The sequence below is a fragment of the Anopheles gambiae genome, chromosome 2 (genome assembly GCF_943734735.2).
Source record: "Anopheles gambiae chromosome 2, idAnoGambNW_F1_1, whole genome shotgun sequence".
In the NCBI taxonomy this organism is placed as follows: domain Eukaryota; kingdom Metazoa; phylum Arthropoda; class Insecta; order Diptera; family Culicidae; genus Anopheles; species Anopheles gambiae.
The window spans coordinates 59,127,237-59,146,851 of NC_064601.1; the positions used below are offsets into that span (position 1 = coordinate 59,127,237).

General features: G+C 40.1%; 2 long non-coding RNA genes across 4 annotated transcripts; one reads left to right on the forward strand and one right to left on the reverse strand.

The window, feature by feature from the left end:
- Positions 1–656: 656 nt before the first annotated feature.
- Positions 657–2,643, forward strand: LOC133391470 (uncharacterized). Its single transcript, XR_009764968.1, has 2 exons — positions 657–2,156; positions 2,226–2,643. It is a non-coding gene; the product is annotated as an uncharacterized LOC133391470 (long non-coding RNA).
- Positions 2,644–4,353: 1,710 nt separating this feature from the next.
- Positions 4,354–6,571, reverse strand: LOC133391862 (uncharacterized). Of its 3 annotated transcripts, none has more exons than XR_009765319.1 (9): positions 6,464–6,571; positions 6,154–6,207; positions 6,040–6,093; positions 5,867–5,980; positions 5,696–5,807; positions 5,583–5,636; positions 5,461–5,508; positions 5,347–5,403; positions 4,354–5,157 (listed from the first exon to the last, which is right to left on the reverse strand). It is a non-coding gene; the product is annotated as an uncharacterized LOC133391862 (long non-coding RNA). The 3 variants fall into 3 exon arrangements; XR_009765320.1 differs by lacking the exon at positions 6,464–6,571 and having other exon boundaries at positions 4,354–5,035; positions 5,101–5,157; positions 6,154–6,377; XR_009765318.1 differs by lacking the exon at positions 6,464–6,571 and having other exon boundaries at positions 6,154–6,377.
- Between the last annotated feature and the right edge of the window lie 13,044 nt (positions 6,572–19,615).

Here is a 19,615-nt window from a genome sequence, read left to right on the forward strand (position 1 = left end):
TTTTCCTAGTTTCATGTAGCGTAGTACAGAAAGTATTTATAACATCGGGGTTGGCAGCTTGGTCAGCAGGGAGGTAGAATGAGCCGATGACTAGGGAAACATCCAAAACTTTTACACGCACCCAAAGACACTCAATAGATGATGTATTAGTAGTGCACAGTAGTGATGCGCGTTTCGGAGCGCACCAACGGCTCCGGAGCCGGCTCCGCTCCCACGGCTCCGGAGCCGGCTCCGCACCATCGGCTCCGCACCAACGGCTCCGCACCATCGGCTCCGCTCCGACGGCTCCGGAGCCGGCTCCACTCCCACGGCTCCGAAGCCGGCTCCGCACCAACGGCTCCGTAGCCGGCTCCGGAATAACGGCTCTGCACTCACGGCTCCGTTCCAATGGCTGTGGAGCCGGTATCGGGCCCACCGTTCCGGAGCCGGCGATGAAACAACGGCTCCGGACCAACGGTTCCGCACTAACGGTTCAATAGAGACATCATTGTATGATAGCGTAATAAAAAAATAAATAAATATATATATATATATATATATATATATATATATATATATATATATATATATATATATATATATATATATATATATATATATATATATATATATATATATATATATATATATATATGAGAGCTAACACACGATATGATTGCAGTATTGACATGCATGCCGTTGTGTAGCATTCGTTAGTCTCGTCTTTCTTAACAATATTAAAAACTAATCGATGTTTTTTTTTTTTGATAAATTATTTTAAACATGACCTACTCCGCTATTTACGGATTTCGATTGAAACTGCATTGAAAAAGTTATTTTGGTCCTTTGTGTTAAAACCGGCTCTGGAGCCGTCGGAGCGGAGCCGGCTCTGGAGCCGTTTTGCCCATCACTAGTGCACAGTGAAGCCGCATATTTGATATTAAGATAAAGGCGACTATAGCTAACATTCCCGTGAGCAATCGATACACATTCCCTAGCGATATACACTATAAGCGCAAACACATATCAACACTGAAGGCACCAACGAAAAGCACACGGCATAAAAGGCATGTTAAAACAACACCTAAACTAAACAACGCACGCGAAATGAAAGGTTGAGCTGGCGAGGTTGAGCGGATGAGGTTGAATGATTGATAGGAACCGAATTGCTCCCGAAATGCGAAAACCAGAGATATCAATTGATAAGGCGATATCGATTTGCACGAAAAAAACGGCACTATAAAATTTTTTCTTGCAGCACTTTCGTTAAAAAAAAAGTGTAATGATATGTAGCGACCTTAGCCGCAACAACACCAGCAGCACCGAAGCTGTCAAAATACAGATTTGTGAGCCTTTCTGTCTGAAACAGTGTCGAAATCCAACAAAATCATACACTTTTCAGAGCTTTGTGCAAAGTCCGATAGGTGACGCTACTGAGAAACTTGGCAGCAAGGGAAGAGGGAGAATATGTTTGGAAGAGAAGAAGGAAATAATCAAAACATTTTTCGTAGCGTCTTTTGCATGTTTGTGGTTCGCAGCTTCGTGGCGTCTTTCGCAGCATTTTAGCAACTGTTGGCACGATATCGACCGCGTGTGATCGGACAGGGAACAGTAATGTTTACAAACATTAGGCTGACTTGACAACTCGATCAAATATCCAAAATACCCGGCAGATGGCGTACAAGATTCACAAAGAGAGACAACACGATTAGATTGGGCGACAACCAGATCTCCGTAATTAGGGCCAATTCGGGAGCAGGTCAAAAAGGGTCAAGTAGCACAGCTGATCGACGAACAGGGCGCCATCGCGAAACGCGGTTAGTAGCAAATATTAAGCCAGAAAGGACAGACGAATTTTTAAACTGCGCAATAAATAGAAACATACATAGCCAGTTCTAAAAACGTCTACCAAGCTACTAATAATAAATAGATAGCTACATCCGTAACAACAGCAACCTTGTACGCATTTGTGTTGATATTTAAGTTAGTTTTCTTTATGAAAATGGACTCAAATGAGAAAAAACTCTCGGTTATAAACAAATTGTGTGGCAAAAATCGCCATTTGCAGGCTCTGCGTAAGTCTGGCGTTTTATACCGAAGAGCCGCAAAACTGTTAAAGCAGTATAAAGAATCGGTGGAAGATATTGTGAATGTGGTATCGCCATCAGAACTACAAGGTAAGTATTCTAATGTAACAGCTATTAAGTTTACAGTTCTACAATTAGCATTTCTTGTTGGCTTTGTAGCAGCGTCGACTTCACCGGAGCTGTTCGATGGCGAGAATACCGATAAGGCATCATCAGTTGATCCCGAACACATGCTTTTTCAAGAAACTCAGGATTTGGAACTGAACCTAAGTGAATCGGAAGATGAAGCATCGATGGACGACGATCAGGACATAGCATCTGAGGACGATGAAAACGATCCTGACTACACCAAAATGACAAGCGAAGAGGGCTTACGGTATTGGGCGCTAGCTCGATCAGAATCGCACGCATCTTTAAAAAGTTTGTTAAAATATCTTCGAGCCAACACAGATCTCCGTGTGCCTAAAGTTCCAAGGACATTGCTGCGGACACGACGAAATCCTGCTATCCTTTCGTCCATAGGAAATGGCAAATTTTGGTATAATGGAATACGCCACTGCTTGACAAGTGAAATGCGGTAAGTAAATCTACATTGCTTATGAATACGAATATATGCATTTGTTTAGAAGGCTCCCGAAAAGCTGATGTGAGAATACTAAGTAGTAATTTAAATAACCTTCTCTTTTAAAACAAAACATACTGCAGTGCCACAGACGCTTCAGTACGATCTTAACATCGATGGCCTTCCTCTTCATACGCGATCTAAAACACAGTTCTGGCCAATTTTGTTGAAGATTGTTGACCAGCCGGATTGGCCAGTGATGATCGTGGCTATCTATTGCGGACCAACAAAACCGGAAAGTAATGAGCTTTATCTGCGGCAGCTAGTCGATGAGATAAATTTATTATCGAGCACTGGACTGATGGTGGGAGAAAATGCCATCACGTTAAAATTACGAGCCATCATCGCAGATACACCAGCACAAGCTTTCATTAAAAATAAAATATAAGCATTTATGACAGGTAAAATTTTCTAAACGTTGTTTCTTTGCAGGTGTCCAAGGTCATACTGGAAGACACTCCTGTTTAAAATGTTGCTGTGAAGGAGAATCGGTGTCACAACGAATGGTCTTTTTGGATATGTCTGCGCCAAAGCGCACTCACAAAGGATTTTTAGATAGAGATTATATTCTGCATTGTACGGGGTCTACGCCGTTGATTGATTTGGACGAATTTGACATCATTCTGGATATTATTGTTGTTGATCGTCTCCATCAAATAGACATTGGTCTTACAAAAAAACTACTTCACATTTGGTACATGGGAGTGTTAAAAGAATGGAAAAGATGGAATCGCCAGCAACGTGAAGAATTTAAACAAAGACTCCTAAAACAAAAACTCCCCTTTGAAACGAACCAAAAAATGCGCCCGATTGACGACCTAGCATATTGGAAAGGATCAGATTGCAAAACGTTTCTCCATTACGTGGCTTCCGTAGTATTGGAAGGATTGTTGAGTGAGCAGGAATATAAGCATTTTATGCTTTATTTCTGTGCTATAACAATATTTTCATCAACCGAACATAAAGAACACTGGAAAGCTGCTGGTACTATGCTAAAAACTTTTGTAGAAACATTTGCCGATGTATATCATAAAAAAGCTGTTACGTCCAATGTACATAGTCTAATCCACCTCGAAGAAGAAGTAGAGCGGTTTGGTCCTCTGGACTATCACTCAACATATGCATATGAACGCAAGCTAGGAAATATAAAAAACAGGCTCATTATAACTAACTATAGATGTTTAGAACAGGCAATTCGTAGAATATCGGAATTTGAAAATTTTACAGGAGCTCAACAAAACGATCAACCATTTCGTCAGCCGTTTTATACGCAAAGAGGGCAAACTATTACTATGAATGTGAGGAAAAATTTAAAGCTGCGAAATGATGATGTCAACGATTTGTTTATGACCAACAACGTAACGTAATTTTAAAATTTGTTTCAGTAAGACAAGAGCAGGATGAGTTGATGATAGCTGGAAAAATGTTTTCCCGTATTTTCGAATATTTTGACGAGCACATTTCTTCCACAAAGCTACATATATACTCTGTTTATAACGATGATTTGAAAAATGACGAGGTTTTATTAGAATGCTCCGATGTCAAACTTAAATTTGCTAGAACTATCAAAGAAGCTGAGGGAGATATGGTATTATTTCCATTATTAAATACACTCAATGACTAATACAAAATAACTTGATGAGTGAATAATAAAAACCATTATAATTTGTTAACAAAACATCGATTTCATTTATTTTGTACTGCATTGTATTGTATATATAAGAGTTCTAAGATATCACATGAATTAAGAGGCGAAATTCAATGAAGTGTAAAGTCAAAGGCTTTTAAACCTCAATTAAACTTAAAGATTCCTCAACTATTTGTTTGGTTGCATTCCTGCCGGCTTAGATAGTATGTAGCGTATCTCAATTTAAGGATGAAGAAATCTGCAACTTCACGGTCCCCTACTTTGGAAAGTTCAGTACTTCCTACAGTTTTAAACAAGTCTATTATTCCTTTATAATTTGACAAAGTGTACATTGCTCTTTTTCCTCTTCCACTCCATGTCAGAAGGCAAAGAAATGTAAAAGAAATAACGCTTTGAGCAGTTTCGACATCCTTTTTGTACTTATTGGAACGTTAATGTACCTTTGAACCCATGCAACAAACGTATTTTTATACTGATCATCGTTTTTAAGTCGCTCGTCAAGTTCAGTCAATGCTTCGCCACTGTCGATGGTATCAAACTCGAAATTTTCCAACACTTTTGGATCAACATTCGTTTGATTGGTCTGTGACGAGATTTGATTATACAGTGAAGCAAAAGTCGCTTCCATTTCGGCCATGCGTCGAAACATTGGTTCCATGAAATTATCCCTTTGTTCCTGGAATACGCTAGTAACTTCATCTAAAATCACAAATAAAAAACAAATTACCATATATTCAAGTCACCCTTCGGACCCATATAAGAACCACGAATAAGCTGTCGTAATATGTTCTTGGTGATTAAGAATGGAGTATCGTCGGGATCTGAAATAAAGATGGAAGAACAAACCAAATATTGAAAATAAAACAAATATATTTACAATATATATTTAATGCCTTATTTGGTTTTTTGTTTCTACGCTCTGAATATGTTTGCTCATAATGAGTTGTATTGGCTGCTGTACAACAAGTTGATTAGGTCTATGAACTAAATTTTAATTCTTTTTCACTCACCGAGCAAACTACCAGATAGTTCGGTATTAACCATTTGCAGACTCGGTTTGATCGGACCTATAAAATGAGATAGATTACCACAATTATAATTAAAACATGTTTCAATTTGCTTACCCGGAGTAGCGTAAGATGTTTTGGAATGCTGTTTTAGTTTGCTATACTCTGAATGGAAAACATATTATTTGTCACGAATGTAACGAACTCATATTTAAAGAAGGTGTCGTCAATTAACCTACCCATAATATCTCCTGACGTTTCCAAAGACGTTTGTTGGATTGATTTACTATAACCTATGCAGGAAGAATATGGTCATTACAAAGCGTACGAAATTGGTTAAAATAAAACTTACTCGGCGTAACTCCAGCAGTCTTTAAAAAATAGTTTGCTGTGTTTGTGTGACGGGACCTGGTTTTCCAGCAGACTTTTTAACATCTAATGGCTGTTGTACAGGTTTGCTAGTACTTGCAAAAAAGATAACGATTATTAAAAAGGTTGAGGGAAGGGTGTTCAAAAATCTCACTTGGAGTAGCTCCAGCAGTCTTTAAAAAAATAGTTTGCTGTGTTTGTGTAACGGGATGTGGCTTTCCAGCAGACTTTTTAACATCTAATGGCTGTTGTACAGGTTTGGTAGTACCTGCAAAAAAGATAACGATTATTTCAAAAGGTTGAGGGAAGGGTGTTCATGAATCTTACATGGAGTAGCTCCAGCAGTTTTTAAAAAAATAGTTTGCTGTGTTTGTGTGGAGCCTGTAAGAAAAAAAGTACTGTTAATAACGAAGTAACATAAAGGATCTTGAAATAACTCACTCGGATTAGCATCTAATGGTTTCGCACATACAGTTTGATCCAGATTGACAGCACCTGCATGGAAACGATAAAATTACTCATGAACGTAAGAACGCAAAATAGGCAGAAGAAGGCAAATAGTGCCACGAATTTCTAGTTTTTCTCCATTTGGAAAAACAATATAATTCTTCATTGTCCCAGATGGTTGCTTTTTTTGCTGCTTTTTAGCGTTTCCAGAATCTGTATAAAAGCAACATCGAAGCCACATAACGCAAATTAAGTACAAAGTTTAAGAATGGTGAAAATCGAACTATAACATTTAAATACGTACCAAGTGTTGTTTCTTCTTCTTCTTCAAAATTTCTTAGCATGCTTAGGGGCGGCTTACCAGGATTCCCATTTTCGTCTACGATGCTTACGTTTTTGTTTTTGTTTTCCATATCTGTGAACAATCATGAAACATTACCATCGCATCATGAAAGTGGTAAACACAATATTAATTTCTATATGCAATTTCTATATAGCAACGTAACACATTCGTATTCGATCCAGACCAATAGATAAATGAGAACGCCGACTGTAGCGAAAGGCCCTACTTGATGTCGTCGATGAATCGAATACCAGCAGCGCCACGGTAAGTTTAACTAAAAAAAGTCTTTAGGGGCGCCACAAAAGTGGTCCCTAATTTTTTAAAGAGATACGCAACACGCTTTGCGAACTACGTTTTGGTAGAATTCGATTTATTTTTTTCTTTTAAGCCGCGGAACGGTGAGTTCGGGAGAGACGCGAAAATTAGTGTTGCTCGTTCGAGAGTTGCCGGAGAAGAAGTGTGTGTAGCAAGCCACCGTATAATCGAAGCGGTGAAGCGTGCTGTCACTGGTTGTCTCGCTCTAGTTCGCCCGTCGAACATTTTTGGTCGTGGTTTAAGGTGTATGCACCAGATGGAACTCTGGTCGCTACAGGATTCCCCTCCTAGATCGGTGTTATCGGTATCGCAGAGGAATTACTACTCTACTACCGGTCGATACGTTTTGATCCTTGCGTAAGATAGGCAGTGGTGGGGCGAAGCTGGTGGTTGCTCTGGCTGGTTGTAGCGACGGCATGGGTGATGTTCGTGTGGCGCGGTTCCGCGCTATCGGCGGTTGGTTTGTTGACGGCAGCTGTATGGTCGAAGGCGACTGTGTGGCCGTTGGCTGCTGATCTGGCAGTGACGACTGGTTGGACGATGGCAGCTGGTCGAGCGTCCACGGTCCGGGCATCGGAGTTGTGAGACGCTGGTTCATCGTCGATTGTTGCGTCGACGGTGGTTGGGCCACCGGAGTAGCGTGTCGTTGGCTCGTCAGCAGTTGGTCGGGTGACGGTTGTTGCGGGGCTGACGAGATTATTCCTTCGGTTGTATATGCTGGCTTTAGGCGGTCGACGGACACAAGCGTGGGGTGTCCGTTTAGTAGGATCAGAAAAGACTTTGAATTTCGAGTAAGTACTTGGTATGGGCCGTGATAAGGTGTGGTTAACGCGGGACGGACGGTGTCATTGCGCACAAACACATGCGAGCATTTGTTCAAGTCGGAGTGCACAAACGATGTTCGGTTGGTGTGCCAGGCGGTGTTAGAAGGTCGAATTTTACTCATCGCTTCTCGGAGTGTCTTGGCAAAGTCGGACTGGTTGACCAGGGCTGGTTGCGGTTTTTCGACGAGGAATTCGGCGGGAATGGTGAGGGTCGTTCCGTACACGAGTTCTGCAGGCGACGCATTTATATCGTTCTTGAATGTAGTGCGTAATCCAAGTAGTATAAGTGGGAGATGCTCGCTCCACTTCGACGTATCTTTACAGCAAATTGCAGCTTTGAGAGTGCGATGCCATCTCTCGATCAACCCGTTTACCTGCGGGTGATACGCGGTCGTTCGAATGTGTTTTGTTCCAAGAGCTCGCGTCAACTCCTTGAACAGGGCGGACTCGAATTGTCGTCCCTGATCGGTTGTCACGTGAGACGGAACTCCGAATCGTGCAATCCAATGGTACAGCAGTGCTGATACAACCGTAGTCGCGGTTATGTCTGGAATCGGTATAGCTTCCGGTCAGCGGGTATATCGGTCTATGATCGTGAGGCAGTATCGGTTGCCGTTGCTGATTGGAAATGGCCCGATGATATCGATGTTTATATGTAGCCTGAACCTGTCTTGCGTTGCCGGGTACGGTACGAGCGGGCTTTTCGTGTGTCTGCCTATCTTAGCGCGTTGGCATGCCAAGCAGTTCCTGGCGAATTCATGAGCGTCCCTTTTGATGTCCAGCCAAACAAATCGCTCTGTCATTAATTTGGCAGTGGCTCTCGCTCCAGGATGGCTAAGGTCGTGTACGGCGTGTAGAAGCTGATCCCGGAATGATCTTGTGATGTACGGTCGGATTATTCCACCAGGGCAGTCGGCGTATAGCGATTGGGTGCTTCCTGGTATCGGCGTTTTTTGAAGGAAAAGGTCGGTTCGTGTTTTACCGCTGAGTATGTCGGCGAGCTCAGGGTCGTTTGTTTGCTCTTCGGCGAGACGTTCAAAATCGATTGCAGGTGATGTGTTTACAATTTCGATCCGTGAGAGTAGGTCGGCGGTGATGTTTTCTTCTCCCGATACGTGGTGAATGTCGGTGGAGAATTGTCCAATGAAGTCGAGTTGTCTAGCTCGACGCGGCGAGGAGCTGTCAAGAGTCTGGCGAAAAGCGAAAGTTAAAGGTTTGTGGTCCGTGTAGATGCAGAATTCACGACCCTTTAACTGATACCGAAAGTGTCGTACAGCCAGATAAATAGCGGTCAACTCGCGGTCGTATGTTGAGTAGTTGAGCTGGGCCTTCTCAAACTTTTTGGAGAAAAATCCTAAGGGCTGGAGTTGGCCGTCGATACGTTGGTGGAGAACGGCTCCAGCGGCGAAGTCGGAAGCGTCTGTCCAGAGTGACAACTCTGCGTTTAAGGCAGGGTGAGCTAAAAGCGCGGCTTGTTGTAGCTGCTCTTTACATCGGTCGAATGCTTCGCTAGATTCGGGCGTCCACTTTAGCGGTGTCTTGTCCTTCTTCTTGTTCCCCGGTTTCATCTCAAGTAGGATGCTTTGTGTCGTCAGGGCATGTGGCAAGAAGCGTCGATAATAAATGATCATCGCGAGGAATTTCTTCAGCTCCATTATCGTCGCTGGTTTACTCAACTCGCTGATCGCTCGTACCCGTTCTGGGAGAGGACGTATCCCTTCTGCGTTGACCAAGTGGCCAAGAAAGGCAATTTCGCTTCGGTTGAATTCGCATTTGGCCGGATTGATGGCCAGGTGGTGTTGTTCGAGACGCTGAAACAGCTGGCGCAGGTGTTCGTGGTGTTCTTCCTCTGACGACGAGGCGACAATCATATCGTCTATGTATGGGAACACGAAGTCGAGACCTCGGAGGACATCGTGAATGAGTCGCTGAAAAGTCTGCGCAGCGTTTCGTAGGCCAAAGGGCATCGTGGTGAACTCGAATAATCCGAAGGGGGTTGTGATCGCCGTCTTCGGTATATCTTCGGGATGTATCGGGATTTGGTGATATGCCTTGTGCAGGTCAACCTTAGAAAATATGGTTTTTCCCTGCAAATGCATAGTAAAATCCTGCAAGAAAGGTAGTGGGTAACGATCTGGAATTGTTTTCGCGTTGAGGGCCCTGTAGTCGCCACAGGGTCGCCACGTCCCGTCTGCTTTTTTCGTCATGTGCAGAGGACTGGCCCAGCTGCTGTTAGATGGTCGGCACACTCCTAGCTCTACGAGAGACTCGAACTCGGCGCGAGCTGCAGCGTATTTTTCGGGGGACAACCTACGCGGACGGGCGAAGGTCGGTTGTCCAGTAGTCTCTATGCGGTGCGTGACGTCGGATTGCAGGAGCGTTCCGGGCGCGGTCCGTGCAGTCAACCCAGGGAATTCCCTCAACAAGGTGGCGATTGGCGAGGTCGAATCGCACACCTTTACGGTTGGCTCCCCAGGATGTAGATCAGGAAAACCCGGCGTTCGTAAGTTGGTTAAGGCGTCTACGAGGCATTTGTCGCGCAAGTCCACTAAAAGGTGAAAATGCTGGAGGAAATCGGCTCCTATTATTGCGGTACCCACGTCTGCGATCACGAAGTTCCACAGAAAGGCGCGTCTAAGACCAAGATCCAACGTGTAGAGTGACTCTCCATACACTTGGATAGGCGTACTGTTTGCGGCAAATAGTTTCATGGTCGATGGTTTGCAAGGAACGGAGCTGTGCTGTCGAGGTGTAGCATATCTGCTATACAGAACATATTGTAATACACACTATCAGCTATAAACACATTGTAACACACTTTGGAAAGCCAAACCACACCATTGTAACACATTCATTATAACACATTCAGTAAATCAGATCATACCATACACACCCGGAAGAGCTCAGGTCACACCGTTCATATAAAAACAAAATGTGACACACTTAACAGAACCAACCGAAACGCACAACATAAGCAAGAACAGCATGTAACCCAAAGCAGGAACAGTATATGCATTAAACCCAAAACAGGAACTTAGTGACAAGAACCATCGTTCTTGCCAACAAAAGACAAATGTAACTAGCTGAGTGAAAACAATAACTTTCCAACATACAACCCGGAACCAAATGTGAGAAACCCTTAACTTCTTTTGAGTATAAATAAAACCAACTCCGATCATGGCAGGTCAGATTCGTTTGGACTGTCAGGATAGGACTATGCCCATCCTACATCTATCGACTTCTCATTTAAAGAGTTTAGTTATGTCCCCCTGCCCAAGGTAAGGCCTCTAAACTCCAACGTTTCCAGTAAGGGAAATCTCCTAAAGGTTTCTATGATCGCCTGGACGATCAAGTGTTGTAAAGTCCGCTTCGAACAAAGTATTATTCCACCTCGGCTCATGTCAGCGAAACACTGACCTACCGCGACGGTACTCGAAGTACAGTTGTACGATCATCGCATTACATGGCGACCGTGACTATCGTCCGAACTCATTACAGACTGGTTAAAGGGAATCGATCCTATAAAGGATATACATATTGCCAGATGGGTATTAAATTGTCCAACAACAGAATTGGAGTTACACGTTTTTGTGGACGCGTAATTTATATCAGGAGCACGCCGAAAGGCGTCCCGCACGTACAACTGATCGCGGCTAAGGCGCGAGAGGCCCAATTAAAGGACTGTCAATTCCGCGTATGGAATTGCAAGCTGCCTTGTTGGGCGTTAGGTTGCTGGAATCAGTAATTAACGAGATGCGAGCTCCCGTGAAAAACACCACCTTTTGGTCTGATTCAAAAACAGTGTTGGCTTGGATAAACTCATCCCACCGAATATACAAACAATTAATTCTAACCGCATTGGTGAGATATTGGACACTAACACAACGAATCAATGGCGTTGGATACCCTCTAATTCTAATCCAGCTGATGAAGCTACAAAAAACATTTCTGGACCATCAAAATGGGTGACGGGTCCGCCATTCTTACTGTTAAAGGAAAACGAAAGGCCACAAAACATATTGTCAGAAACGAAAGAGGAAGAAGTCCATTACTTGAACGTGCATGAAGCTAAAACAGATTACATTCAAGAACATAAATTCTCAAACTGGTGGAAATTAATGTTTAGAATTTCGACAATAATGAAAATTGTCGATTTTGGTCTGAATAAAAAGCTTTGACTGATTTTGAAAGATGGGAAGAATCTATTCGTATACAAATTACCGAATATCTTTTACAATAACATTTTATACCATCCTACTCTTTCATCTTTAATTAAAGTACTATGGAATGACGGACCGCTCAGTAAGTTCAAACTCAAGATCAATATTCCCTTAAAGTTGACATAAAAAAATGCGTTTTTTTCGGCTGGCTGTAGAACAAAACTAGTAGAGATAATTTCTTTACATGTACATCATTTGAAACGTAATTATTTAAGCTCACCTGCACAAATTAATCTCAGGTTTTGCGAGTTGCCTTTTGTCAGTTATCCGGAATTTTCACCACGATGGACGAAGGCATCTTTTCTCGACAAAAATTTTAGAGAAAAGCTTTTCCATCATGTTGGTCCAGAAAAATTCGATGGAACACATGTGACGGATGTTGTTCCAGTTTTTGCACTAAAGTGCCATGACGAAATTGTGCCGAAATAAACCTAAAATGAACGCATTGATTTTTTTTTGCGTCCTTGTTTGCTGCTGCGAAGCCAGTGGACGCGATTTCTGCTTCCTGATATGTGTGTTCGTGTTTCCCAAGTACTTTTTCACTGTTTGGCCGGTTGTATCGATCTCCCGGTCCAGATAACCCAGTAATGTAACCACTTGTGAAATAGCTCCATACATTTTCACGATTTTTTTTTGTTTTATTCGTTCTCTTTAATTTCACAATAATCTGTTGGTCTCCTTTAAATCTATTTCAGGGATATTTTCGATTGTCTTGGAAAGCAAAAACGAGCATTTTAAACCCCCTGTTGTTTTAACGAGAACGATGATACCACACTGTCACTGTTTACAAGTACAACGATTGTAAAAGTGCTTTTTCATAACGTATCCGTTACCAATGTATCTGACATGGCATGACTTGTCCATAAAGCATTTTGATAATATACGGCGCATGTTTGATATATACTGATGCATGTTTGCTTCGATAATTTTTCAGTCATTGAGACTTTTGTATCATCCCCAAAATAACGTCAATATTTTTTGCAGCGTGGGAGGATGGGATTATCAAGAAGCGATAATGATCCTTTTCTGTTATTTTTAGACTGATCACATTTTTGACAATCTGTTGCCGATTCTCAACTGTTTAAAGATTACTATTAGTTTTTAAAGAAGGTGTCTTCATTTTTTAACCATGCTTGGATGATATAATTTCAGAAAAAGCAACAATTATGCCTAAAATTTTTCTAAAAGTTTAAAATGTAAAAATTAAAGTGCAATAGTAAAAAAACACAGCATTCTCCTGACCCGCGGCACTCAATTATTTACTAAATTTGGCCCTTTGATTCAAAAGTTCACCGACCACTGATGTAAGGTAATAATTAAACGATCTATCAGACACTGTGGAGCATTCTCGCACACCTCAGATTACGAGCGTAGTTATTCATACACATTGAAAGAATTCACACCGAGTGAATACAGGGCAGCACAACATTTAGGGGGAGTCTCTTTAACAATTGACTACAAGATTAGGGATCTTAAACGTAATTACACCACAAGACAGCAAACGCTCGTCATCGGCAGCATCAAGGGATCATCATGCGTTGGCGGAGTGTACCGTACGGCAGATTACACGTGGGAAAACGCGTTGGTATATTACAAATACGAAATCAGAACACGAGAAGGATAATTGGGTGTTTCTCATACACTGACGCACACAAAGGTTATACGTGTAAAAAAATATTCGACCTCATGTCCTCAGCGCGGAACAGTATGTTCGAGAAATGTGCGGCAGATTCAGCATTGCATCCGATGAATTCAGGTATCATCAACGTTTTCAGGTATCATCAACGTTTTCAAACATCATACCGCAGTCTTGTCTTTGGCTAAGACATAATCGGGAAGGGGTCCCGTGGTCTTGAGATAAAGTGTGAAACCCTGTAACAATAATGTCTCCACTATGTACTACCGGTCGCGTGAACTAGGAGTTTTACTAGGGGCTGAATATTGAGAACGCGATAATTTAATTAAATCAATCATTTTTAACGAACATTTTTTTAAAATTTTTAGCTTTAACTTTAACGAGCATTTCTCGAAGTAAACACAAATAAAATTTTCTTCTTATTTTAACTGTAGCAAACATAACACCCTTAATTTTATGAATTTCATTTAAATCAATTTCTCTTACGAGCAATCGCCACGACGATCACATTTCAAACTTAACGGTAATTTACGAATGTAACGATAATCACAGATTTCGTAAAAATCAACATACTTCGCAAGCCATCTTTTTGTGTTTACTCAAAGCAATAAAACATAGACACGAAATGCTGTACGAAAAAGCGTATTATAAATAAGTTCAGATTTCTAGCACATTCAGTCGAACAAACTTTGCAACAGGATAGTACAGAACAATCAACAGTTTAGACTAGCAAAACATCATACTTAGGGACCATGACCGCAATCCTACAATATCCTTTTTGAGGATACGAAATAAGCATAACACGATCTACATGTGCACAACTCGCTGTAATAAAACAACAGGAGATACGAGAGCGATCCATGCATTCATTCACGGCGAATAAGATGAACAACCCACGCCCGCACACGGCGAACATTAGATAGGGTAAAGCAATAAAACAGGCCAAGCGAGTCAAAAAGGGAACGCCGTAAAAAACTCCATGGAAAACGAAGGATAATGCGGGCGGACATTTACATCCTCGGTCCTCGCGGAAAAAGAATCAGACATGCGATTTAGGCAAAAAATAAGAGTAAAGCGTACCCCGGAAAATCAGGTTAGCCTAGAATGTAAAATAGATTATAAGAATTTTTTGAATTTTTAATAAAGACTTGCTATTTAGATCTCAAACTGAAAAGATCAGTGTGTCAGTGTCAGAAGTTCGTTTTTCCACGTCTTTAAAAGGTGGTTCTGCCAGCGCGTTGGCAACGGACTCGTTCAATCGTCTGATCGAGCCAAAAAAAGTTTTGTAAACGCCTCTAAGTTTTACACATTTTTAAATGAATTTCTTTATCGAAAAAAGTCAAATCAAAAGTATTGATGTACTGCAAATGTTTGTACACCAGGAATCGTATTGAAGTCGCGAGGAATGGCCGGTCCCGTGGTAATGTCGTCAACACGCAAGACCTACCTACATGATGCCAGTCCTGGTATGGACCGAGTCCTCAATACGTAGCACTGATTATCCTGCTTTGGGTATTCAATAAGTCGCTGATAGATCAATACCGGTAGTCCTGACAAATAAGAAGAATAAGAATAAGGAATCATGTACTGTCGAAATTTGATGTAAAAAATAAATTCATTGCGTTTACTGTCACTTGAACAAAACTGGAAGAGCCTTACAATGAGTAAATAAAATAACTTAAATTCAGTTTGCCTTCGGCGAACATAATTTAAAACGGAACATTCTTGAATAGATGTATTTTATAATTATTTAAATTATATCATCAAAATAATGCCTGCCCAACTCCTTCATGGTGTCAGGGGCTCGTCACTCAAGGCTATTTATCCTGGTATTTGGATACACCAATAACTTCACTGCTATCCAAATGAATGATTACTATGGCAGATCTTAACTACCTACGGTAATTACGCCAGAAAATAACAAACGAAGCTTTGGGATAAAATCGTTGTAATAGTTCTAATACTTCTCAGATAGTCTTTTATTTTTAATTAAAACGAGACATTAATGCTATCCTGTGTGAAACCAGGTAAATCGGTTGGTATATAATAATAAATCTCGCAGTTTTAACTCGTCCTATTCGTATTCTGATTATAATATGTCGATTGATACGTTTAAAAATCATTTATTGACTTTGTTTAACACTCTTTTATTTTAGTTTAGTTTAGTTTACTCTTGATCCCAATTAAGGTTATTTCGTCACACATAGTGTTAAGATAGTTGGTTAAAGTTACTTAGGCCACTATTAAATCCATGCAAATAAATACACTAAATAAATGAATTAATAAAGACAAGCAATTTTCTAGTGATTTTTTGAAAAGTCCAATGTCAAAATTGTTTTTCTATTATTGTCTATTATTGTTTTTCAATTTTCCATCCGGAAATCTCACTGATTCTCAACATTTGATCAGTCTATATTGTGTGAAAAGACATTATAGAATTGATATGAAGTAATTCAAATACCAAACAAATCATCTTTGAATTTAATTACAATCCTTTTTTTCTGAGCGCTTAACAACGAGTGATTATGTAAAGGAAACTAATACGTAGGCCGTGATGGTTGCATTGTGATGTGCACATTTTATTCTCCCTACTTAATCATTTTCAGCTCACGCTAAAATCAACGAACACACAAATAACATCCTTAACGGCATGTGCGGCACAGATGCAATCGTTCATGGGAAAATTTAATTAGGGAAGTGAACGATATTCCGCAATGTGAATATCAGGTTCTTTATTTCAAAAGAAAGAATCCAGCAAGAAATACAACCATTGCATTTATTAGCTTCATAATTGCATGAAACAATTCCAATTTGCTAAAAATACTTATCATCTTTATTACTTCCTTCATTCGATAAATAATATGAATTTCATGAATTTTGATCGGCAATTCTCGTGGTACAGTCGTCAACTTGCACGACTTAACATCATGCCCGTTATGGGTTCATGTTCCGAATCGACCGCTGCTCCCATATGTAGGACTGACTATTCTGCTATGATATTCAATAACTCGCTGTAAGTCAAGTCTATTAGCAGTGCAGGTAGGCCTTGGCCGATAACGCTCGTTTAAATGTTCAAACGAAATCAATTTTCTTCGGGACCATCTGTCCCTACCACGATTGACTATACAATTGGGTGTTGCTAATAAATATAGAAAACCTATACACAGTGGAACTCTGCATAACGATTTTTCGCATAACGAGCAAATCTAGATGCTCAACAAATACCTTTATCAACGGGTAAAATATCGTAACATAATATATGATTTGCATTCTGATAGACTTATTGTTGTCGATATGTAACCAAGTTGTCAAGAGTTAGTTTTGAGACGCGGAATTTGGGGCAAGTGTGCCATAGGGCAATTGTGCCCACCAATTGTGTCGTGATGGAGCCAAAAAAAGTTTTGTAAACGCCTCTAGGTTTTACACATTTTTAAATGAATTTCTTTATCGAAAAAAGTCAAATCAAAAGTATTGATGTACTGCAAATGTTTGTACACCAGGAATCGTATTGAAGTCGCGAGGAATGGCCGGTCCCGTGGTAATGTCGTCAACACGCAAGACCTACCTACATGATGCCAGTCCTGGGTTTATGCCTGGTATGGACCGAGTCCTCAATACGTAGCACTGATTATCCTGCTTTGGGTATTCAATAAGTCGCTGATAGATCAATACCGATAGTTCTGACAAATAAGAAGAATAAGAATAAGGAATTACGTACTGTCGAAATTTGATGTAAAAAATAAATTCATTGCGTTTACTGTCACTTGAACAAAACTGGAAGAGCCTTACAATGAGTAAATAAAATAACTTAAATTCAGTTTGCCTTCGGCGAACATAATTTAAAACGGAACATTCTGTAATAGATATATATATTATAATTATTTAAATTATATCATCAAAATAATACCTGCCATGTGCCCAACTCTTTCATGGTGTCAGGGGCTCGACACTCAAGGCTATTTATCCTGGTATTTGGATACACCAATAACTTCACTGCTATCCAAATGAATGATTACTATGGCAGATCTTAACTACCTACGGTAATTACGCCAGAAAATAACAAACGAAGCTTTGGGATAAAATCGTTGTAATAGTTCTAAGACTTCTCAGATAGTCTTTTATTTTTAATTAAAACGAGACAATAATGCTATCCCGTGTGAAACCGGGTAAATCGGTTGGTATATAATAATAAATCTCGCAGTTTTAACTCGTCCTATTCGTATTCTGATTATAATATGTCGATTGATACGTTTAAAAATCATTTATTGACTTTTTTTTAACACTCTTTTATTTTAGTTTAGTTTAGTTTACTCTTGACCCCAATTAAGGTTATTTCGTCACACATAGTGTTAAGATAGTTGGTTAAAGTTACTTAGGCCACTATTAAATCCATGCAAATAAATACACTAAATAAATGAATTAATAAAGACAAGCAATTTTCTAGTGATTTTTTGAAAAGTCCAATGTCAAAATTGTTTTTCTATTATTGTCTATTATTGTTTTTCAATTTTCCATCCGGAAATCTCACTGATTCTCAACATTTGATCAGTCTATATTGTGTGAAAAGACATTATAGAATTGATATGAAGTAATTCAAATACCAAACAATACATATTTGAATTTAATCACAATCCTTATTTCTGAACGCTTAACAAAAAGTGAAGAGGGAAGCTAACACATAGGCCGTGATGGTTGCATTGTGATGTACTCTTTTCATTCTCCCTACTATATCGTTTTCATCTCACGCTAAAATCAACGAACACACAAATAACATCCTTAACGGCATGTGCGGCACAGATGCAACCGTTCATGGGAAAATTTAATTAGGGAAGTGAACGATATTCCGCAATGTGAATATCAGGTTCTTTATTTCAAAAGAAAGAAACCAGCAAGAAATACAACCATTGCATTTATTAGCTTCATAATTGCACGAAACAATTCCAATTTGCTAAAAATACTTATCATCTTTATTACTTCCTTCATTCGATAAATAATATGAATTTCATGAATTTTGATCGGCAATTCTCGTGGTAGGGGAAAGCGGGGCAAAATGGGCATGTTAAGCAGTTTACTTAATATTCCATTGAATATGCCACAAATACAATTATTCATGCATTATTGTATGCCTCCACTATTTATCTATGGATTAAAATTGCCACATAGAATGAAAACAACTTAAAATCATGAAAACAGTGTAAAATAAAAGTTGATGATTTACGAGAAGCTATTTTGACACGCGGGGTAAAATGGGCATAGCCCTGGGGCAAAATGGGCATATGTAAATAAACTGTGAAACGTCAAAACACTGGGGTAAAATGGGCCACAACAACTGCGCTTAGGTAATGGTCTATGCTTTTGCGCACCGTTTCGTGAATTGTATTTTCGTTCTATCTTTTGTTTTGCTGGTCAGGAAAGCCCTTAAAATTCTTCCAAAAATATGTTATCAAAATTAAAACAGTTTTTACACGTTTAAATCTACAAAATCGATTCTTTTGAAGCTGTGTCTGTTATCATTATTGAGGCGACAAATACAACACCATAGCCTCACCAAACGCCATTTGTCAAAAGTATCTGCCCATTTTGCCCCAAGCGTAACTGCCCATTTTGCCCCACGTGAAGCATTTTTGTATTTTATGTTATATTAGTAAAAATACGCATTCGATCGCCTTGCTTTCTTCAGACAAATTGTATAGAAATATCATATCTTTAATAGTATATAATGTAAAACTTCAACGCATCCCTGTGACACTGGGTTAAGCTTATTTTCGAAGTGACAAAAATTACATCAATATGCTACTAAACCTTATTTTGCACTTATCTTGGTTATTTTTTGTGTTAGGGTTATGAAACTTACATGGTGTTCATAAAACACTCTAATGAATACATTTTGAGCATTGGAAAGTAGCTTTGTAGTCAAATAATGCTTAAATAGAGGGTGCCCATTTTGCCCCACATGCCCATTTTGCCCCGCTTTCCCCTACAGGAAAATGAGCCGGCCAAGGAGCGGGCACTGGTACAGGCACGGTTCTGTAAAGCGGGCAGAGTGAAACAAGTCTGAGTAAACCCTTTTTAGATTTCATGTGATCGAGTGTTGATACTTACCTCGTGTAGGTGACCG